This window comes from Bufo gargarizans, chromosome 10 (genome assembly GCF_014858855.1).
Source record: "Bufo gargarizans isolate SCDJY-AF-19 chromosome 10, ASM1485885v1, whole genome shotgun sequence".
In the NCBI taxonomy this organism is placed as follows: Eukaryota; Metazoa; Chordata; class Amphibia; order Anura; family Bufonidae; genus Bufo; species Bufo gargarizans.
In genome coordinates this window covers 101,804,522-101,827,779 of record NC_058089.1, presented here as the reverse complement: position 1 = coordinate 101,827,779, position 23,258 = coordinate 101,804,522, and positions in this window count along the sequence as shown.

The following is a 23,258-nucleotide window of genomic DNA, read 5'->3' as shown; positions in this document are numbered from 1 at the left end:
ACTCTAGTGGGCCAATCCAATGCTGTCACTATGGGAGTCCTGAGTTATGACCACATGCCCTGGCAACTGACATTGTTGCAGACCTATCCTAGATTTACCACCAAACAGGGCCAATTTGGATGGTATAATGGTAGTGTTAAATGCCACACTGAAATATTTATTAACAAATGTTTGCAATTTCATTTTTTTTGCTTCTCCACACCATCACTGAATGTGGCTAGTGATATACAAAATTTTCGGGACCACCAGTTTTCATAAATGTCCCCCATGATCTTTAAAGTCAGAATAACTTCAGGCGGAAGGTTTATACGTCCAGTCGCCTTCTGTAAACCAAATCTCTAGAACTGCCGTTGCGGCATTTTAAGGCAACTTGGCTGCTCCCATAATAAAGTAAAAAAATAAAATGCAATGGTAGAACAAAACATTCCCTTTAAAAATAACTAACATGAGATGGAGCATTATTTTTCGGATTAACAGACCACCGCTAATGATTTGGCCTCCAAATCGAAGAAGTGCAAGAGGCCTCTTTCTGGAAAGCCAATTCGAGGTCAACAAAATAATCCTGCATGAGGGTTGGTTATCTGTCTGGGATTTCATTCTTTGGGAACAGTGTATTTTCATGCGCAAAACAGTGAATGGAAAAATATAGCGAGCATTAGCATAAAATATGCCTCGTTTATTTCTGGAAGAGGCTTTATCATAGGAAAAGATGGGCAGAAACACAAATGTATAAATATATTTTGTTAAATGAAAATATTTCCCTTTTCTTCTAGGAGTGCATGGGATTTCTGAAACCTTTTGTAATGTCAGAGCAGTTATATTTATGTAAATGTGTTTGTGTGGATGCGGCGGACTTGTTAAGGCAGGTTATTTAGGCCCGTTTTATGTTTTTTTGGGGATGATTTGCTACGTTTACAATACTGAGGTGGAACAAAGAGAAGAGATTTGAAAAAGTAGAAAATAAATAAAAAATAAAAATAAAAGAGCGAGCATTTCTGGAGCATCTTTGCCAAGAAGGTTTAGCACAAAACTTTTCTGGGATCAGTCAGTTTCTGAGCAAAACATAAAAAATAATAAGAAAAAGCTAAAAATAAATAAATACAATACTGATGTAAAAATTATTCTTCATTATTTTTTAAAGATTTATTTTGTTTTGCTCTTCCGTTGTTTAGCCTTTTTATTTTACAATTTATATTTCTTATGAAGCACCAACATATTCTACAGTGCTGTACAGAAATTGTCACTAGAGATGAGTGAATTGATTCTAAAATTTGGAAATTTCTGATTGTACTGTACCCAAATTTTCTGTGATTTGATTTGGGAAAAATCAAGGAGAAAAAAGAAGGGGGAGATAGAGAAGAGAGAGATGAGGGAGAGTGGAGAAAGAGAGTGGAGAGAACAAGAGAAGGAAGAGAGAGGAGAGAAGGCAGAGGGAAGAGAGAAGAGAGAGAAAGAGCTAGAGGAATGAGAGTAAAAAGAGGAGAAAGAACAGAGAAAAAGAGAAAAGAGGGAGAAAAGAGAAAAGAGGAGAAAAAGAGAAAAGAGAAGAAGAGAGGGAGGATAATAGGGAGAGAGGAAAAGGAAGAGACAGAGGAGAGAGAAAAGGAGAAAGGAGGGAGGACAGAGTCAAGAGGGGAGGGAGTAGAGAAAAGGGAACAAGAGGAGTGAAAGAGGAGAGAAAGAGAGAGAAGAGAAAGAGAGAAAGGATAGGGAGAAAGAGAGGAGTTAGAGAGGAGAGAAAAAGAAAAGAAAAGTCAGAGAGGAGAAAAAGAGAGGGAGAGGAGAGAGAGAAGAGAGAAAGAGAAAGAGATTAAAGAAAAAAAGAAAGAAGGGAGGATATAGTCAAGAGGGGAGGGAGTAGAGAAAAGGGAAATTAGGAGAGAAATAGAGAGAAGAGAAAGAGAAAAGAGGAAGAATAAGGAGGAGAGAGAGAGGGGGAGAGAATAAATACAGAGAGAGATGAGTGAAGACTGAGACAGGAGAGAAAGGGGAGGGAGAAAGAGAGGTGTTAGAGAGGAGAGAAAAATAAAGAAGAGTCAGAGAGGAGAAATAGAGAGAGGAGACAAACAGAGTACAGAAAGAGGAGAGAGTAAGGGGAAAGAGTGAGAGGAGACAGAGGCAACCAGAGCACTTTTAATTTGGGTTTAAAAAAAAATAAAGATTCCTATTGGCCCCAGGGCTAACTTTGGAAACCTCCCCCTCCTTGATCCAGAGACTACTATTGCAACTCTACGGCTGGCATAGTTTTTACAGTACCCGAACTTCTTGGGCCCCCAGCATGGAGTCAGCTGATTTGCTTTCATCAGGCATAGCACTGCACTATGGACTCCAGCATATCATTGGGCCTGTGCACGATGCCTGCCCTGCAGTGGGCACCTTACCCCTTCCATAGTGAACACTACCACCTCCGCTTGTATGCTGCTGCTACACTGCCAGATGTGTGTCATGTGGAGGCATGGTCCAGTGCTCGCCAATTCTTCTCCTTTTTCGCAATCCTAGATAACCCCTTTAATGAGAACCTGTCACTTTGAATATGGTGTCCGGTCTGCAGTTAGAGGTCTGTTATAGAGCAGAAGGAGCTGAGCAGATAGAAATCCAGTTTTGTGAGAAATGCTTTGTAACGCTTGTCTGAAATATATGCAAATTCCTGACTTAGGAGTCAAGTGGGTGGTCCTAATCACTGATAGACAACCATCTCTGCATGGACAGTCATATGTGGAAGGTTGTCAATCACTAATCGGACCGCCCACTGGACTCCTAAGCCTAGAATGAGCAGAAAATTACAAATTTTACAGAATTTGCTCCCACAAGAATATATATTGATCTGCTCAGCTCCTTCTGCTGAGCAGGTTTCTTCCATACTGACTGCAGATGAAATAGCATTTTCTTAGTAACAGGTTCCAGCAGAATTAAGAATTTCACTCTACAATACAGGGTTTAACTGACACAATACTGGATGCTGTATTTACACAGTTACTCTGCAACAGCGCCACTCCTATCTATGGTTAGTTTTAATATTGCAACTTAGATGGCCAGTAGAGAAGAGAATGGGACTTCAGCATGGCATAACCTCAGGAAACATATGATATTGATCACAGTATTTTTGTAAATTTGCAAGGCGTTTCGAGACCGGTCCCTTTGTCGGTCAATCACTAAAAATCATTGCAGCTTAGCCCAAGTAAAGTGAAAGAGGTTGAGCAGACACAACCAGTAGACAAGAGTGCTTCTGGAAACAAACAATGGACCCTTGTTTTCTACTTTCAGAAGACCTTTTGATATTGTCTAAGAAAATTGGCACATTTTGATAGATAATACAATATCCTTACAAAGGTATCAATAGGAAGTTCGAGACATCTCATAGAATGATACCCACCAGCACTACATCCATATCCAGGAGTATAGAAAAACTCACCTGGAGGTGGACATATGCCGCTGCCCTATAGTACTAATGCATCACTGATGAAGAATCTTCCAGATTATCAGGGACTAATATCATTAATGGCCGTTATTTATTACTGCCTTTGAGCTATTTATTTAAGGCGTCTTGTCATTTATTAGCCGATTATGATGTTTTTCACTTCTTTTCTGCATTGCTTGATTGCAGCAGCATGAAGAGGTTACGGTGGAATTTGATCTTTTAGGCTAGATACCCACAGACTTTGGATACAGCACCAATGAGCATCAGAAATTCCAAGGTTAATTTTATTAATATTTAATTAGTAGAATTAGGCTTTGTCCTGTATGTTAATCAGTAAGAATCAGACTAAGCTAGTAATATTATAGAAGATAATTACGTGTAGTTTGGTCAAAGGAGGCCCTCTACCTATACCTATAATACATAGTAGCAGGAAGGACTGGGTGATATATTGAGACTCAAAACGTCCCATGAAAAGATTTGCAAAAATTGGGGTGAATTGAGTCCTCATCGCGCAGCCCCACTCCTGTATATACATCCGATCTTGGAACAATAAAACATATCCCATCAACGAGGAACTCGGATTGAATGGTAGTTATCTCATTAATTGTTTCACTTTGCTGTGTGACTTTCCTATGGGGTTTTCTTATTAGGAGTAATTGACCAATATGTTGCACACCTGTTGCTCTGAAAGAGCACCACTGGCCCAGATGGCACCCCCAATCCAACACTTGGTGACCAAAACCTTTGAGAAGGGAAGAATTCCTTAGATTATTCATTGGGTGGTGTTATTTGGCTGCCCTGTATGACTCAGTGATGAGAGGCAGAAGCAATATTAGAATTAATGATATTTTGCGAATATTTGGGTGAATATTCGTCATATATTCGAGAATTCGTGATCTCCAATCAATATTTTCTTGATTGCAAAAATCGTCCATCGAAAAAATCACGATCAACACTACTCCTAAAGTCAAAGATATTGCAGCCTTCTTATTGGCCCACAAGCAAGAAGCAGTGAGGGATCATGGGTACTGCTAAAAACAAATCTAAATTATTCGCAATTACGAAGGTATAGCACTATATTCCAGATATTCGCGAATTCTCAAAGTGCCAATATTTGTGATAAAAATTTGCTTAGATTAGATTATTATCAACACTAGTATGACTGTATTATTTGAGCACTATGTAGCACCCTATTAAGATGGGGTATCCATACTAAGAACCGCACAGGACAGCAACAAAATTGTAGGTGCTACACACTTCAATGAGAGTTGGCCCAACCAGTCAATTTCCATAGAACCCGAAAACCATAGGTGGTGGTCCAACTATCCCCTGATGACAGATGCTTGAGGAAAGAAGAAACATCCCCCATTTTTTTGTTCTCAAGGAACATAACCCACTAGAAGTTTAGGACATTGACTTATTCCCTTCTTCCGATTGAGAACACATGCATGCTATGCCAAGAATTTATGTGTGAGGGAGGGTTGAATGAGAGCTAAGCCGACAACTATTCAAGATGTATGGCAATCTTAATTCCTTCATTCATATTCAGACCCTTGATACCTGCTTCTAGTTTTTGATTTTTGTTATGTGTAGGTGTCCATTCCAGTATCCATTCCATGGTGGCCACACACATTAGATAGCTGCCAATTTCAGCACAACCTCATGACCTTCTAAGAGTATGGCCACATGGTCAAGTTTACTGATGCAGTTTTAGGAAGCCAAAGCCAGGAGTCAATTCAAAATGAGGAGAAGTTGTATCTCTCCTTTATCCATTTATGATCCACTCCTGATTTTGCTTCCAAAACTGCATCAGGAAACCTGACTGCATGGCCATACCATTATCTGTATTCGATTTGGGACCTCCCAACCCTTCCCTAGCAACCCAATTATTTTATTCTTGGAGAGATAATTAACTGCAAGAGGTGTCTCGGCCAAAAGCTATCGAATGTGTACGGCCAGCTTAGGCAAACCAAAAAATCAGGGCAAAGGTTTCCTTGTATATTTGCATAGATAAATGAAACAGAAGTACAGCGATCATGGTTTCCTCTATGTTCCCGTACACCTTTGGGGGGGCGGGAAAAACAAGCATATTGAAGAAAACGAAATGAAGAAATGGAACTTGACGTCAGGAGAAAAATGTGGGATCAGCGTAGGCCGCGACAAAGCTTCTTTTCAGGATAAACAAATAAGAGCTGAGACAATGAGGAAGGAGCTGGCATTTCAGGAATGTGGATATTTGGAGAATTCTGGGCATGGGACAGACAGAAACATTAAACCCCCTTCCAAGGGGGAATAAGGAAGAATCAAGCCCATGTGCTTTCCCACAGTAAGAAGGAAGTCATTTTGTCTGAAGACGTGCGGAGGATGTCAGCTCAACCTTTACAAAATATGCATGTATTAAACTCATCTAGGATGGCCCCAGCCATAGAAGCTTCTACTCGTTTGCAGTATTCAGTGTATAATATATCAGGATATTGGTGGAGATTTTTTTATTTGTGCATTTCCCAGTGATGCTGAGAACTTGTCCCTTGGCCAGATGAGCCACGTCTTCCTCACAAGTTATGCAATGAGGTTAATGCACAAGCTCATTAGCATTGCTAGATTAAAATGTAACATAACCTCTATGTCATAGAGTTATGTCACTTGAAATTTGTCGTTGGATTGGTTGCTGCTGGATTATGCGATAGTCTGGATTATCAAACGCTAATAAAAAATCATAGAGACCTCATTTGTGAGGGTAAAGAACCTTAAAGGGACACTGACAGGCCCAATAAGCATATTTAGGTATATATATGACAGTACAGGTCTTATCAAGTGTATTAAAATCATCTAAGTATACCCCCTGTCCACCTTATAAATACCGAAAACTAACGTTTTATAACCTGCTTGTCTCGTCTCCAATCTGCCCAAGTAGTGGCGTTTCATCTCAAAATGCGCCCAGCCAGCGGCTCCCAACTGCCGTTCTGAAGCCCCGCCCAGCTCATCAATATTCACTTCGCTGGGCGGCGGCTACAACTCTCCCAGACTCAAGATCCTGCGCATGGCCAATTCAATCCTCTGGGCACGTCCTCCGTCTAATCTTCAGCGCATGCGCCCGGCCGGGGTCACATCGCGCCTGCGTACAGACAGTCTGCGTCTTAGAGGCCACTGCAGCCTCTGCTTTATGCGCATGCGCCGGGCACTTGAGTCGGAGAGAGTTGTAGCCGCCCCCCAGCGAAGTGAATATTGATGAGCTGGGCGGGGCTTCAGAACGGCAGTTGGGAGCGGCTGGCTGGGCGCATTTTGAGATGAAACGCCGCCCCTTGGGCAGATTGGAGACGAGACAAGCAGGTTATAAAACTTTAGTTTTCGGTATTTATAAGGTGGACAGGGGGGATACTTAGATGATTTTAATACACTTGATAAGACCTGTACTGACATATAAATACCTAAATATGCTTATTGGGCCTGTCAGTGTCCCTTTAAAGTGTTTTCTGGGATTGAGATATTGTTGGCCTGTTCTCAGGATAGGTCATTTGTATCAGATTGGTGGGGGTTGGACATCTGGCATCCCACCAATTGGCTGTTTCTGGTAGCCGCTGGTAGTGGAAAACTATACAGTGGCTCTGTCTACTGTGTAGTGGTTATGCTGGGGTACTGCAGCTCAGCTCTCATTCAAGCGAAGGGCACTGAGCGGCAGTATGCAGACACCGAAAACTGCACAAAGGATGGAACCTGTCCACTTTACAGTTTCCAGCGCTGAGGGCAAAACACATTTAAAGAAGAAGGAAAAAATAAATCCTTTGTTCCTCTGTTATGTTCTTCTCGAAAATGCATCATTCCTGGCCTAATTCTGTCAAAGAACTGGATCAAATTCTATTTAGGCTACATGCACACGAACGTGGTTTGGTTCCGCATCGGGTGCGGGCCCATTCACTTCAGTGGGGCCCCAAAAGATGCGGACAGCACTCCGTGTGCTGCCCGCAACCGTTGCTCCGTTCCGTAGCCCCGCAAAAAAATAGAACATGTCCTATTCTTGTCCGTTTTGCAGACAAGGATAGGCATTGTTACAATGGATCCTCAAAAAAAATGGTTGCCATACGGACGTAATCATTTTTTTTTTGCGGACCGCAAAACACATACGGTCATGTGCATGTAGGCTAATTATTATGGAAACCAGAGAACTCCCATGTCAGGCCTCTTGCACACGAACGTATTTTCATTCCGTGCCAGTTCCATTTTTTTTACGGACCGTATACAGAACCATTCATTTCAATGGGTCCGCAAAAAAAAAATGGAAAGTGCTCAGTGTGCATTCCGTTTCCACATATCCGTATTTCCGTTCAGCAAAAAAAATAGAACATTTCCTATTATTGTCCGCATTACGGACAGGGATAGTACTGTTCTGTTAGGAGACAGTTCCGTTCCGCAAAATACGGAATGCACACGGATGTCATCCGTATTATTTGCGGATCTGTTTCAAATGCCCTAAAGATGGAGGCCCTGGTTGAGTTTGAACTCAAGATGATGGGGCCGCAAGCCTTTGGCTTGGTCCATCAATAATCTTATAGTTAATTATAGTTTTCAATGTCCTTTCTCTTTCTGTTTTCATCTTTATCTTCGGGAAATGCCTAGAGAACTTCGAGAATCCTTCAAGTTCATTCAAAATTATAGCCTTGTTTGACACCCAACCTTCTTAACCTCTTTGTAAACCACTGGAGAGACTAATTCTCAGAGATACAGTCATAGACAGTTAAGCTTTCTCATCCAAGGAAAACTCTGAATAAAACCCATTTTCAAGCCGTTATCCGATATCTTGACCACATGTCATTTGCTGAAGCATTTACATTTTTGAGACATTAAGAAAGCTTTGATTGCATCGGGTTTGAGACTGAAGGAAACATCCATCAATCAAACCCAGCATTTCTTGAGGATTTGCCCATGGCAAGGCGCTCTGTTAAATAACATTCATTAAAGCACATCACTGTACCTATTGATACCCTAAAGGTTTGGAAAAGTCATCTAAGTTCCTTAGAAAAATGAATGCGGGAGTTTCATCCATCATACTGAGGGGGGACATGTTCTTTCCACTTAAACACTTACAGTAAAAAATCACTTTCTTAAGATGAGAACAACGCCGCCCCAGAGACCGAGTGGCTCCCTCTGTTCTCTCACTCTTAGCAAATGGGAAAATCATCCCTTTATAAATTTAGATGTAGATTTTTTAAGGACATTTTTTAACATTTCCATGAAAAAAAAAACTTGTTGTCGGGAGAATAAACGTCAAAATAATTTGTTAACGTACGTGAAGAGTGACAGTAATAAAGAAAATAGCTGGAGCGCACAATGCCGTAGAGTAATGCACTATATGTAGATTTATTAGGGGCTGGTATTGATATTGACAGGCAATTATGGCAGTAGATTGAAATTAAATTTATGAATGTAATGTCATCTATGTATTAATGCCTCACTGCTCTTCAGCGCCATTCACCTTAATGACATCATTAGCAATTAATATAATTATTAAGGAGAGGTATTCGTTTTTGGTTGAATCTGATTAAGGTATAGATGACATACCTACTATAATATACTGAACACAAAAGAAGATTAAACCAGCACTTCCATAATTAGTGTTGAAAAAAATCAAAGACCACAAAGTGGACTTCGATCCGAATTTCAGGGAAAATTTGATTCGCCGCGAAGCCGAATTTCTTTGTGCTTGTGGTAGCGAATCGATTCTCCCTGAAATGGTGTAAAAAACAAAAAAAAAAATACTCACCTCATCCATTTGCTCGTGACAGGCCGGCTGCCGCCATCTTGATTGAAGATCTCGCACAAAATCCCATGTACGGTGACGTATGACCTCACCACGTGATGACGTCAGGCTTCCACACAACCGCATAGCAGGCAAACTAATGCAATGTGAATAAAGCAAGACTGTAAGCCACACCCATAGCAGATCATGTGATGGAGGTTACCAGGTGCAAAGGAATGTTTAAATGCCAGGTAAAGGCACATTCAATACATATAAAACAAAATCACAGAAATATAGTGGCAAATATGGGGGAACTGCTCAAACCCCAAACACTGTAGTGTGTTTCTCATTGGGGGAGCAGTCCCACCGCATGTGGACCGCAGCAAACGACCATCCCCAGCAAAAAATGCGTACAATGGAGGATGCCGGTGCGGTCCACATGCACCACAAAGGCATCCTACACAAAACGGAGCATTGTGCGGTTGAAAATATAATTATATAAATCACAGAAAAAATGCACCAAACGGATATGCCACTGACTATACTAGCTAGTCGTACAAGCAGATATCAAAAGCTGAGACTTTTGCCAATATATTCCTGTCAGGAACACATCGGAGCCCATCATGCACCACGTCACGGTCTCTCAGCATGGCAAGGGTCCTACCACTACACTAACTATGGTGTGAACACGGTCTGAAGGTGATGAAATCCAGCTCACAGCCAAGCTTCCACACAACCGCAAAATTTCTGTGATTTTGTTTTATATGTATTGAATGTGCCTTTACCTGGCATTTAAACATTCTTTTGCACCTGGTAGCCTCCATCACACGGTCTGATATGGGTGTGGCTTACAGTCTGGCTTTGTTCACATTGCATTAGTTGTCCTGCTAGGCGGTTGTGTGGAAGCCTGGCTGTGAGCTGGAGTTCATCACCTTCAGACCGTGTTCACACCATAGTTAGCGTAGTGGTAGGACCCTTGCCATGCTGAGAGACCGTGACGTGGTGCATGATGGGCTCCGATGTGTTCCTGACAGGAATATATTGGCAAAAGTCTCAGCTTTTAATATCTGCTTGTATGACTAGCTAGTATAGTCAGTGGCATATCCGTTTGGTGCATTTTTTCTGTGATTTATATAATTATATTTTCATCCGCACAATGCTCTGTTTTGTGTAGGATGCCTTTGTGGTGCATGTGGACCGCACCGGCATCCTCCATTGTACGCATTTTTTGCTGGGGATGGTCGTTTGCTGTGGTCCACATGCGGTGGGGCTGCTCCCCCAATGAGAAACACGCTACAGTGTTTGGGGTTTGAGCAGTTCCCCCAAATTTGCCACTATATTTCTGTGATTTTGTTTCATCTCTTAAAGTTGCATAAAGGGGATTGTCTGCTTGGAAATACCTTTCTTTTGCCAAGAGAAGCTGATCACAGGTTGTCCTGCTGCTGTGACCCCCTGTTATTAACTGTTTGGGAACATGCTGACAAGTGTTCATTTTCTCTGCAGCACCCCAGCAGTTGAAATTAAGTATTACACCATTTCTTTTGAAAATTGTGGGCTGCACTAGTAATGCCTGGATGTTCTGGGTCCTCCAGAGTGAGAGGCCATCTTTGAAACCATTCATCTTTTGGCAAATAGATAGGGGTTCCTGAACAATGGACCCTTATTCAGTGCTTTGTGGCAAGGGGCAGGGAAATACCTTGCCTTTGTAATGCATGAGTCACACATTGTAACCGACAACCCCCCCCCCCCCCCCATGCAAAATTCTCATCCTAACTCCTTCTCTCCAGCCCTACTGTTAAAGACATAATTGGAAAACATTTTATACAGCTCTACAAAACATACAGGAGAATACAGCGCCCCAGACCTCTTACATCCAGTCGTGTCTCCTCAATGTAGACGTTCTCTTTCCTCATCTTCTCCATTCGGACCAGACCGCCATGATGATATCTTTCATCCATCTCTTGTCTCTGCAGAGTTTGACATCTTAGTTTCCTACTTTTCCATGATCCTCCCCACCTTATGAACACCCCATCCTGTGCCTGCTGTGCTCCCCAAAACTATACTGCAGAAACAGCCCCCCTGAAGATACTGGTACCATACAGATAGTGACCCCCTACAATAATTATTTGCATACAGTACCTTAAAAAATAACTACACCTAGAAAACAGTGTCCCCCAAAAATAATTGTGCTAAGCTGATACCGTGCCAGGGTGCCCCTCACAGTAACAGTGTTCCCCAAAGTCCCACCAATAGAAATAATTATCTGCCAGAGTGCACTTAGTGTTAACAGTTCCCCCAATAGTAATAATATGCCCCAGTATTTCCCAGAAGTAATAATATCCCCATAGTACCCATACTAGTAATCATGTCCCTGATAGTCCCCCAGTAGTAATAATTATCCTTATAATGTCTGCCAGTAGAAAAATGCCCTGTAATGTGTGCCAGTACAAAAAATACCCCTTTATAATGTGCACAAGCACAAAAAATACCTGCTTATAATGCATTCCAATGAAAAAAACACCTTCTTATAATGTGCACCAGTACAAAAAATGCCCCTTCTGTGTGCCATACTGAAAATGCTCCCTCTTAGTGCCCCCAGTATAGCCAATGCCCTCATAGTGCCCCCTATAATGTGTGCCAGTACAAAATGCCGCTATATAGTGCCTCCAGTAGATGCCCCCACAGTGCTACCCCCCACTGGTGGCCCTACAGCATAGTGTCAAATACAAATCTATAAACTGATATCTATGTACCTCCATGTGGCTGTTATCGATGCGGTCCAGGCCTCTTCTGGCCTGTTTCTTGAGCTGTACGCTGCCCGGGTCAGGTGATGTGCCGGTTTCTGATAAGCTACAGGCACTAAGCCCTTTGCCCCGCCGCAGCACCTAACAGTTTTACCGTCGTGGGAATAGTAATATATAATTGGTGATGCGCCACTGGTGATGAGACCACTGAGACCCCTGTAGCTACGCCCCTGACCTAATGTATTCCCTCATAGGGTGAACAAAGATAACGTCTAATCTGATGGAGAAAAATCCACAACAGCCAAAATATCAAACTGGTGAGAATTTATTAAAAAAATCAATAGCATGTCAGCAGGACCGTGCTCTACATGTCTGATGGATGGGAGTCCAGCAATGAATAACGGCCTGCAGGGGCCACCTATAGGAGGAGATAATGGTGTGGATGGCATATGTATGACAGTCTACAGAAGTTACAGAAACCAGCAGGAATATCCATTTATGGTATACTTATACTTTTTTTTTGTACAATTTCCGATTTGAATATTTGCATTTAGCAGACCCAGATCAGCTCTGCAGGGAGGTTGCACAGCCCTTTACAACCTCTCTGGGGGATGTATTCTCCCTGTAACGGGGGCTACTATGTCAGCACCAATTAAAAGCGAAATCTACAATAAATGAAAAAAAGTCTTGCATGACAAAAACAAAATAAAAAAGTAATAAAATTGCCACCACATGCCACTCCACAGCTTCCAATCCCAGCATTACTTATACATCCTGTATAAGAAAACAACTGTTATGGAAAGGGGACATAATAAATAAAAAAATAATTATGCTATTGACAGAAAGAAAGAAAAAATATCCTTTTTCTAAAAAATAAAGAACAAAGAATACTAAAATAAAAAGACATAAACCGTGTCACTAAAAAAATATGCCAAAACGATTTACATAACTGAACGGAAAAAAAAACTATGGCTTTCAAAAACACAAGTACTAAACATTTTTTAAATGCAGGGTAGTCTGAGATGAAAGTTTCGGATAAGCCCCCAAATTAACTCAAATTAAAAAATCCCCTCTTTCTCCAGCAGTCTAGTGATTGGCCGCAGGTGGCTATAAGTGAAAGGTGGATATAAGATAATTTTTTTAATTTATTTTAGCCTATGGGGTGGCTTGTCCAAGATTAATTATTTCAGACCACCCCTTTAATTGCTTTTAAATAAAAAGAAGTATGCAAATAGCAAAATCTCATGTCCGCACTGGTATTGACGGAAGAACCGGCTTCCTCTCTAAACCCTATATGTAGAATCAGAGCCCTATTTCATACACTTGCCAAAAAGTGCATTAGGAAAACAAACAAGGTCAAGTACTCAGCCCATGACAGAGGCCTTAGTTCATACAAGACATGCACAGGAATCAATTTACTAGACTTCTGTCCATCTGCAGCCATCAATCTCACATTCATCCTTACATCTGCTGGAGGTTAGGTAAGAACATAACTGTTTCCTGCTATCATTGCTGTCAGCAGCAGGAAGAATGACCTCTCATGGCCCTCAGGTGTAGACACACCATGGATTGACTTTTACGAGCCAGGCTTCAAACTAAGGTTTACAAACATAAAACATGCTAATATTTCTTTATTAGAGATGAGCGAATCACCCAAAATTAGATTTAGGTTCAATTCAGCTGAATTGCGTTCTAATCAATTCTACCTGAATCAAAAGTGTTCCAATTAGTCTTCAAAAAATGTATGACTCTCTGAGGGTCTCCTAGGACTCACCGGAATTGAATTACCAAACATTGAATTGGACAAATAGAAGAACATTTTTAATTAAAAACCTTTGCACTGACATCAAGGCTGCCTATTCTGCCTTGCTGCCCCAGCACTGCATGTGTCCATGGGCATAGCTAAAGGCTCGTGTGTCTTGCTCCAAAAGTACAACTTGAGCCCATTTCCCCAGTGCTATTTCTCCTCTGGTTGCAGCCGACCCATAACGTTCAACTTCATCAATGGAAATGTTCCCTCTAAGCATCTTTATCCTGGTGGGTCATGGTAGCATCATGTGGATAGGGGATAACTTCTAACAACCGGAATACCCCTTTCAGAGATGATGAAGACAAAAATCCATGCTACACACTCATTCCTGATCTGAGTGTGTCAAAGGTTGTCATGAGCTTTTACTTCCAGAGCCCCAATTCCTGTGCTATAGGCAGCCCCCAAATCTCAAAAAATCATTGTCAGAAGCTCCTTGTTCCTCTCCAACAACAGGAACGTTCCCGTGCAACCAGACAAAATATAAGACCTGCCCAAACAAAATGACCACTTATGAGGTACAGATTCCCAACACACATCAGGACTACAAGATCCTAGGTTACCTTTACCTGCACCACTCCAAATGTGGTCTACTTGATTATATGTACCAAATGTCCTACTGGAGTTCTCTAGCTCAGGGAAACTGGTCAAAAGCTTAGAACTTAGAATAAACTCTTGTGGCCACACAATAAATGAAGAAAGGAAAGATCTACCTGTACCAGAACATTTTTGCAGCCATGACTACTACATCTTCACAGAAAGTCTTGAGATTAAAAGTAAATTTAAAATCGAAGAAGGAGAGGATAGTCTGGGAGTGTAAGCTCATGACAAACTTTGACACACTCAAATCAGAAATATATATGTCGTATGGATTTATGTCCATCTACATCTCTTAAGAAATTTGACTCAGACCTTCTGGGTTCATCAAATTCATGGACTCGATATACACTGCCTGTCCAAAAAAAAAGTCGCCACCTGGATTTAACTAAGCAAATATTTATGAGCCTCCTATTGGATAATTACTGCATGGGCGATTATCTTTCAGCTGGCAACAAGTTATTTAACCCCAACTGGTGCAATGAGTTGCTTCTCATTTCTTAAACAACCATGTCGAAAGACATATCTCGTGGTCGTGGAAAAGATGTTAGTCTGTTTGAGAAGGGTCAAATCATTGGCATGCATCAAGCAGAGAAAACATCTAAGGAGATCGCAGAAACTACTAAAATTGGGTTAAAAACTGTCCAATGCATTATTAAAAACTGGAAGGATAATGGGGACCCATCATATTCGAGGAAGAAATGTGGCGGGAAAAAAATCCTGAATGATCGTGATGGCCGATCACTTAAACGTTTGGTGAAATCAAATCAAAGAAAAACAACAGTAGAACTCAGGGCTATGTTTAATAGTGAAAGCAAGAGCATTTCCACACGCAGAATGCAAAGGGAACTCAAGGGATTGCGACTGAACAGCTATGTAGCCGTAAGAAAACCACTAATCAGTGAGGGAAACCAGAAAAAAAGGCTTCAATTTGCTAGGGAGCATAAAGATTGGACTCTGGAGCAATGGAATAAGGTCATGTCGTCTGATGAGTCCAGATTTACCCTGTTCCAGAGTGATGGGCGCATCAGGGTAAGAAGAGAGGCAGATGAAGTGATGCCCCCATCATGCCTGTGAGGGCAGTGCTATGATCTTGGGTTGCTGGAGTTGGTCAGGTCTAGGTTCAGCAACAGTATGTGCTCCAAGAATGAGGTCAGCTGACTACCTGAACATACTGAATGACCAGGTTATTCCATCAATGGATATTTTCTTCCCTGATGGCACGGGCATATTCCAAGATGACAATGCCAGGATTCATCGGGCTCAAATTGTGAAAGAGGGGTTCAGGGAGCATGAGACATCATTTTCACACATGGATTGGCCACCACAGTGTCCAGACCTAAACCCCATTAAGAAACTTGGAGAAGGCTTTGCGCAGCAGTCAGACTCTACTATCATCAATGCAAAATCTTGGTGAAAAATGAATGCAACACTGGATGGAAATAAATCTTGTGACATTGCAGAAGCTTATCGAAACAATGCCACAGCGAATGCGTGCCGTAATCAAAGCTAAAGGCGGTCAAACAAAATATTTTTGGTGGCAACTTTTTTTTGCACGGGCAGTGTATATATCAGGGGACAGTAAAACTTTTACACTCCTTTTGTGTAACCTACCTCACTATTGCCATGTACTGTGTATATATATATATATGTATATATATATATATATATATATATATATATATAGTTTATATAGTTTGTGGGGATTCGATCTGGTAGTTAGTATAAGCGGGCGCAGTACAGAGGCAAAATACAAGTTCGTAATTCAAACTTTAGTGTTTATTCACACATGATGCCAAAAACAAATGGTCACTTTTGCAGTGTTGGTGTTACTTCACACCCAATGGCAAGTTAATATAACAAAAGTCACATTGGTGGCAGTTCACGGTGTGGGTGCTGGGTGGGTGACTATTTCCCCACGTTCCAGGCCGGGTTTTGCCAGGCATAAAACCAGCCAGCACGGCCCAGCACAGGCCTCAGATCCCAGCACACAGACCTCCTGAGCTCCACTGTCAGACGGAGGTAATCCTCTCCACCTGGCAGTGCTGGCTGGTTTTATGCCTGGCAAAACCCGGCCTGGAATGTGTGGAGAAGTCACCAACCCAGCACTTTGACTACTCCCAGTAAGAGCTGTCTCAGATCAGCTATACAGCCATGCTAAGTACCAAGGTGGAAATGCTGCCTACACATAAAAACCAGCTCTTGCTCCACCGAGGCCAGGAACCTTGGTACCTTGGACACGTACCTATCATCCACGATGATTCCTTGTACCTTTTTACTATATATATATTTATATACAGTATCTCACAAAACTGAATACATCCCTCACATTTTTGTAAATATTTTATTCTATCTTTTCATGGGACAACACTGAAGACATGACACTTTGATACAATGTAAAGTAGACAATGTACAGGGATGTACTCACTTTTGTGAGATACTGTATATAAAATATTAGGTAAAAAATACATAATAAAATTGGGTAAAAAAATTTATAATATTGGGTAATTTTCCCATTGGTATACACTTTTTGCTTCTTCTGGCCTCGGACGTCAGAATATTTTAATTATCATGTACATCTGGACTCAAGTATTTATGTGTGTATACTGGATTTAGAGGTAATTTTGCATTCACATACGAAATGTCTGCTGCTGAAGTCATTCATTTTTATGTTCCGTTTACTGATTTAGTGGAGCCATTTAAGTTCTGAAGGGTCAAGCCGTGCTAAAAACCTTCCTGTATTAACATTTTTACAATCAAAGCCCCGACATAAACAAAGTTTCACGTATGATGCAACTCTCCAAAAATCTTTCACTCGACTCTCTGTGGTTGCAACCACTTTGGCTCTGCTTCCAGCGAAGGAAAACCATTCCATCCATTAAATATTTTCATGATTTTGTTTCTAAATATGTCAGGGGAAGAAGAACATACATCTTTCGGCCGTTGAATTATCCATCGCACAGTGGGAATACCAGAATGTTCCACTATAGCAGCCAAGATTTCATGTACTGCATTGAGAGACAGTGTAAGTCAATATACACATACAGCTCCACAGGATCTCCTCAGTTTTATGGAGATACAGTAATGTGCAAAAGTTTTAGGCAGGTGTGGGAAATATGTTTTGAAGTCAAATGCTTTCTAAAGTAGATGTGTCAATAGTTTAAATTAAAATTTATGCTTCAGCAGGACAACAACCCCAAACATGCAGCCAGGAAGAACAAGGAATCCTAGAAGTGATGATATGGGCCTCACAGAGCTCTGACAACATAATCTAGACTGTCTGGGGCGACAAGAGAAAGCTCTGAGCAGGCCTACATCCACAGAAGATCAATGTTCAGTTCTCCAAGATGTTCTCCAAGACCTCCCTGCTGAGTTCCTTCAAAAACTGTATTCAAGTTTTACCTAGAAGAAGAAGATGAAGAAGGCAAAGTGTGGTCACACCAAATATTGCTTTGATTTAGATTTCTCTTTTGATTATTAATTTTACATTTTTTAATTGATAATAATAAGCTATTAACCCTTCTTTTTTTAAGGCAGTCTTACTTTGCAGCATTTTCCCCACGCCTGCCCAAACATTTTGCACAGTACTGTATGTATGATAAGACCAAGACCAAGTACCATTCATTTTAGAGACGAGTAAATAGATTCAAAAATTCGTAACTTGACCAGAAATTTCCAAAAACTTTGGATTCAAATTCAAAATTGTGGGGATTTGTGAGAATCCAGAGTATGCAAGAGATAGGTGGTGGGGGAGAGATTTGAAGGCAACCAGGACACTTGTGATTCGGGTTGAATTTATCCAGACTCAAATCGAATTTAAAACATTTCTCTTCTCTCTATTATTACTCTTTGGCACCATATGAAATGCCTGTGGTACCATGCACCACAATTGAAGGCTTGTTCACTTTGCTATTAAGGGAGGAGGAGATATTTGCTCTCCTTAAAGAGGACCTTTCACTACAATAAAAAATCTAAACTAAGCATATAGACATGGAGAGCGGCGCCCAGGGATCTCCCTGCATTTACTATTATCCCTGGGCGCTGCTCCGTTCTCCCAGTATAGGCTCCAGTATCTTCAGATTTTCGGCTCTACTGGGAGGAGCCTGCCGGCGTCTCCTTCTCCCAGGCTGTAGCGCTGGACAATCGCAGTGCTCAGCTCATAGCCTGAGAGAAAAAAAAAACTCTCATGCTATGAGCTGAGCGCTCATAGCATGAGAGGGACTTGGAGGGACCTCTTGAGATCATGACTAAGAGCCGGCTGGCTCGAAACATGTCGGTCTGACCAGGGACTTGGAGGGACCTCTTGAGATCATGACTAAGAGCCGGCTGGCTCGAAACATGTCGGTCGGACCAGGGACTTGGAGGGACCTCTTTCACTGCACGATTTTATCCCCTGCATGCAAGATTTTATCCCCTTCGTGCTGGAAATCTGTTTATCTTAATGAAGTCAAACACAGGTAGTCTGGAAGAATGTGAACAGCAACATACACCCAGGTTGTCAAAACAACAGTGGGCACTGACCAGCCAGGGAGATCCCCTCTTAAACACCTGCTAGCCAATCACAGAGTGCCATGTGTCTATTCCTCATAGGCCATATGATTATCCTAATCCCTGACACTAGTGCAGCCTTGGCTGGTCATTGATCACTTAACCCATGCCTGCCCTCTAATCTACTAGAGTTTATGTATTGGTATATTCCCCGTTAGCGGCCGGCGTAGCGAATAAGATGCTTGTAACCCTTTGAGAAACTCCTCCCAAGCGTGCACTTGGACGCTCAAGCGGCCCAGCATGGACACGCGAGCGCGTCGGTACGGACGTCGGAACCCCGTCCGCCAGCAAAGGAGTCGGAACCGAAGATTCTGCAGGCACATGTGTGACCTGTCCCGCTACTCCAATGGGGTCCCCCGCAGGCCGAGCCCCACGAGAATTCCTGGGGGCCCCAGTGGACCGCGAAACAGGAGAGGGTCTTACAGGAAGATATCAGGGTCTGGACCTCGAAACTAGACCTCAGATTGAGCCTGAGAACAGAAGATGTAATTCTCCTGTGCCTCATCCTTATAATAAAACAGGAAATCAGGGACCTCTCTGTATATAATGCTCACCAAGTGGTAATGCACACGTCACAGTTACTCCATCCTCACCTCAGCCTCATGTCTGTGGTCTAAGATGACTGACTTCAAAAGTCATTACCTTGTCTGAACTGGTGTCATGAATGACTTCACAAACATGTAATATCACTGGAATTATTCTCTGTGCGCTCCGTCAGATGTGGGACCTGGAGAGGTGAAAACAACAATGTCGGAAAACATGCTATAGTAATATAGATATTAACACAATAATATCTATCTATCGAAATGAAAAATTCTACGGCACTTCCAGATAACGTTCAAAAACAGTGTTCTTTAATTAAACAAACTTCCATGGTGGAAGATATATATATACACACACACATTATCTATCTATCTATTATCTATCTATTATCTATCTATCCATCTATCTCTCTATCTATCTCTCTATTATCTATCTATCTATTCATCTATCTATTTATCTATCTATCTATCGATCTATCTATTATCTATCTATCTATCCATCTATCCATCTATCTATCGATCTCATATCTGTTTAATATCTATATTTATCTTTTATCTATCAATCATCTATCTGTTTATCCGTCTATCTGTCAGTCTGTCTATCTGTCTCTCTATCTATAAGCATGCAATATATTGGATTGATAAATAATAAAGTATAAGAAACTTCTGAAGAAATATGTGGTAGTATAAATGAGAGGGATCCCGGAATGTGTTCAATCTACGTCTTGATTTTGCGGATCCTTATAAACAATCTCTGTATAGCCCTGCAGGTTCCAAGTGCAGGATAAAGCATCCTGGGCCGACGGGGAGACACAAATAAATGTCTTGATTAGCCGGGCCTGACACTTGCATAAACACGTGCAACCGACAGATTCCTGGCCAAACCTTATGTATAGATTTCTGCTAGGAAAGATTAGAGTAAAGGAGAAAGGGAGCAGAACTCAGAAATCAGGTTATCCGGGCAGCATTTGATACTGGAGAGCAACCACTACAGTAAATGAAAGCTTTTTTCTTCCTTTTAGCGCTTCCTGTTTTAAGGTTGGTTTTATTGATTTCTGTATTTTAATGCCGCAAGACGTTACAAGGATCACACTAAACTGTCTTCACTTTCTCCAGCGCTGATTGAGGCTTAAGATAGTTTCACCAAGAAATTATGCAGAGCCAAATCTCAAGTCAATTTGGAACATTATCTATCTATCTATCTATCTATCTATCTATCTATCTATCTATCTATCCCATATCTATCTATCTATCTATCTATCTATCTATCCCATATCTATCTATCTATCTATCTATCTATCTATCTATTATCTATCTATCTATCCCATATCTATCTATCTATCTATTATCTATCTATCTATCTATCTATCTATCTATTATCTATCATCTATTATCTATCTATCTATCTATTATCTATCTATTATCTATCTATCTATCTATCTATCTATCTATTATCTATCTATTATCTATCTATCTCTTATCTATCTATTATCTATCTATCTATCTATTATCTATCTATCTCTTATCCATCTATCTATCTATTATCTATCTATTATCTATCTATCTATTATCTATCTATCTATTATCTATCTATCTATTATCTATCTATCTATCTATCTATCTATTATCTATCTATTATCTATCTATCTATTATCTATCTATATCTATTATCTATCTATCTATCTATCTATTATCTATCTATCTATTATCTATCTATATCTATTATCTATCTATCTATCTATTATCTATCTATCTATTATCTATCTATCTATTATCTATCTATTATCTATCTATCTATCTATCTATCTATCTATCTATCATCTATCTATCTCCTATCTATCTATCTATCTATTATCTATCTATTATCTATCTATCTATTATCTATCTATTATCTATCTATCTATCTATCTATTATCTATCTATCTATCTATCTATTATCTATCTATCTATCTATCTATCTATCTATTATCTATCTCATATCTACAGGGAGTGCAGAATTATTAGGCAAGTTGTATTTTTGAGGATTAATTTTATTATTGAACAACAACCATGTTCTCAATGAACCCAAAAAACTCATTAATATCAAAGCTGAATATTTTTGGAAGTAGTTTTTAGTTTGTTTTTAGTTTTAGCTATTTTAGGGGGATATCTGTGTGTGCAGGTGACTATTACTGTGCATAATTATTAGGCAACTTAACAAAAAACAAATATATACCCATTTCAATTATTTATTTTTACCAGTGAAACCAATATAACATCTCAACATTCACAAATATACATTTCTGACATTCCAAAACAAAACAAAAACAAATCAGTGACCAATATAGCCACCTTTCTTTGCAAGGACACTCAAAAGCCTGCCATCCATGGATTCTGTCAGTGTTTTGATCTGTTCACCATCAACATTGCGTGCAGCAGCAACCACAGCCTCCCAGACACTGTTCAGAGAGGTGTACTGTTTTCCCTCCTTGTAAATCTCACATTTGATGATGGACCACAGGTTCTCAATGGGGTTCAGATCAGGTGAACAAGGAGGCCATGTCATTAGATTTTCTTCTTTTATACCCTTTCTTGCCAGCCACGCTGTGGAGTACTTGGACGCGTGTGATGGAGCATTGTCCTGCATGAAAATCATGTTTTTCTTACCTTGCAGACTTCTTCCTGTACCACTGCTTGAAGAAGGTGTCTTCCAGAAACTGGCAGTAGGACTGGGAGTTGAGCTTGACTCCATCCTTAACCCAAAAAGGCCCCACAAGCTCATCTTTGATGATACCAGCCCAAACCAGTACTCCACCTCCACCTTGCTGGCGTCTGAGTCGGACTGGAGCTCTCTGCCCTTTACCAATCCAGCCATCTGGCCCATCAAGACTCACTCTCATTTCATCAGTCCATAAAACCTTAGAAAAATCAGTCTTGAGATATTTCTTGGCCCAGTCTTGACGTTTCAGCTTGTGTGTCTTGTTCAGTGGTGGTCGTCTTTCGGCCTTTCTTACCTTGGCCATGTCTCTGAGTATTGCACACCTTGTGCTTTTGGGCACTCCAGTGATGTTGCAGCTCTGAAATATGGCCAAACTGGTGGCAAGTGGCATCTTGGCAGCTGCACGCTTGACTTTTCTCAGTTCATGGGCAGTTATTTTGCGCCTTGGTTTTTCCACACGCTTCTTGCGACCCTGTTGACTATTTTGAATGAAACGCTTGATTGTTCGATGATCACGCTTCAGAAGCTTTGCAATTTTAAGAGTGCTGCATCCCTCTGCAAGATATCTCACTATTTTTGCCTTTTCTGAGCCTGTCAAGTCCTTCTTTTGAACCATTTTGCCAAAGGAAAGGAAGTTGCCTAATAATTATGCACACCTGATATAGGGTGTTGATGTCATTAGACCACACCCCTTCTCATTACAGAGATGCACATCACCTAATATGCTTAATTGGTAGTAGGCTTTCGAGCCTATACAGCTTGGAGTAAGACAACATGCATAAAGAGGATGATGTGGTCAAAATACTCATTTGCCTAATAATTCTGCACGTAGTGTATCTATCTATCATCTATCTATCTATTATCTATCTATCTATCTATCTATCTATCTATCTATCTCATATCTATCTATCTATCTATCTATCATCTATCTATCTATTATCTATCTCATATCTATCTATCTATCTACAACATCTATTTGCTTTATTTTATAAGGAAAAATAAAAATCTTACTGCAGACATGACTTAGGCTACTTTCACACTTGCGTTGTTGGATTCCGGCAGGCAGTTCCGTCGCCGGAACAGCCTGCCGGATCCGGAAATCCATATGCAAACAGATAGCATTTGTAGACGGATCCAGATGTGGATCCGTCTCACAAATGCATTGCAATA